The sequence below is a fragment of the Pteropus alecto genome, unplaced genomic scaffold, assembly GCF_000325575.1.
Source record: "Pteropus alecto unplaced genomic scaffold, ASM32557v1 scaffold35, whole genome shotgun sequence".
Taxonomy (NCBI): Eukaryota; Metazoa; Chordata; class Mammalia; order Chiroptera; family Pteropodidae; genus Pteropus; species Pteropus alecto.
Window position 1 is genome coordinate 7,018,777 of NW_006437828.1, and position 1,982 is coordinate 7,020,758.

General features: G+C 35.7%; 1 pseudogene; it reads right to left on the reverse strand.

The window, feature by feature from the left end:
• Positions 1 to 742: 742 nt before the first annotated feature.
• On the reverse strand, positions 743 to 861 carry LOC112482291 (annotated as a pseudogene).
• Between the last annotated feature and the right edge of the window lie 1,121 nt (positions 862 to 1,982).

Sequence of the window (1,982 nt, forward strand, 5' to 3'; positions counted from 1 at the left end):
CAACGTATTTTTAAGTTTACTCTCTGATTTTGATTACTCCTGTTGCCTTACGCATTGTTGGCACTCAGCAATGGTTAATAAATTGATTGATTCACTGTGCCTGATTTTCTGTAAGCCTAACTTTGATTTCTTTCAGACTCAGAACAGATGGGCACATAGTTTTAAGACATTAATAAACATTAAAAAACATAATCTTCTTTCTCTGAGCTCTGTGCCCTGTTGGCTATAAGAATAAAGCATCCACTTGAAGGAAGAAATCAGATTTAATCTAAAATGCATGGTATAGGTATGCAGAGCCCAGACCTTGTGGTCAAACACATAGTACTTAGTTGGCATCGCAAGGAGGATGGGGATGCCCGAGGCCCCTGCACAAAGGGACCTCAAAATCAAACAAATGTGCTCTCACAAAACAGGCACGACACTGTAAGGTGGCTTTGGACAGCACTGGTTTAATAAGGTGACATTTCAAAGAGCAGTTCTTTTGTATCAGCTTGTTAAAATGTGAGCTCATAGTATTGTCGTTATAATTTTTTTCAGGAAAACAGCTCAAAATATTACTATTTCTGAAGATTGGTCTGTAGGAGAGTACCTAAAGGAAGTTAACTGGTGTGATAACATTGCCTCGTGTTTTCTGCAGAAAACTACACCCTCGTTGGTATAATCTTTGTGTTATAATGTGAAAATACATACTATAAGACTTAGAATTTCATTTTCATTTATTTATTCATTTATTTATTTTTAACGCCTACAGCACCTGGTATTCCAAAGTGGTCTCTCATCCAAGTACTAACCAGGCCCGATCCTGCTTAGCTTCTGAGATCAGAGGGGATCGGGCGCGTTCTGGGTGGCATGGCTGTAGACCGAATTTTATATTTTTTTGACTCAGCAATTTCTGAATTTGTTCTAGTAATACATCTCTGAATTTATTCTAAATAAATAATTACAGATGAGCCTGAAGATGTAGCTACTAGACTATTCATCAAAATATTGTCTATAAAAATGAAAAGATAAAAAACGATCCAAATGTTAAAAAAAAAAGATGGAGGGAATTGATTAAATTACAGTTTACTTACATACCCATTAAAATGATAAGAAACAACATTTGAAGACATGGAAACTAATCATATGGTTATAAACAGTAGATAAAATTTAAAATATATACACCAGTGTATCAAATAAAATACCAGTGTATAAAAATATATATACACCATAAAATGTATACACTATTTAAAATATATACACCAATAAATGCCTGAAGAAAACAGACTGAAAAGATATGATTGAAAACAGACCAAAATCAGCACAGATGATTACAGGGCCAGGAAGGCTATGGATTACAGATAGAGAGTAGCAGAAAGAAAAAGCTTAGGAGTAAAAACAAACGCAAACGAACATAAGTTAGGAAAACAGTTTGAAGGAATGAAGGATTCTAAGGGTAAAAACAAAACAATACAAAATTAGACCTTCTGTATTATCAGCTGATGGGTTCTTGGTGGAGACCTCAATTTGCTCTCATAGTCCAGGATAATGCAAACCTGAGTCGTTAGTTATGCCTTTTATACTTAAGTTGCACCTTGTTTTATCAATAGGAATTAAGTCTATTACTTTTTCATAGATTTAAGTTTGTTGAAACTTGATGTCTTCCTCAGAAGCAAACATCGGTCGAGGTTCCACATGACCGGCACTGCCAAACAAATTGTCCTGCCATTATGATGTATTAACCTCGTTTGATATTTTAATTGAAAACATAGCACTGCCTTATGAGCATCTCATTGCAATGAAGCATTTAGAGGTTTTCTCTTCTAGGATACGAGGACATGAGTTAATTCTCTTCTTTGGGCCATTTGGCCATTTTGTTCTTGGGACACAGGGTTTTGACTGGTCACTGGGCACTGCTGGTGCTGACTGAGGACTGGCCCCCTTTCTACCATGCTATTAAATTTTTCTTGTTTTTGGTACAGTTCTTATTTTTTCTGGAGTTG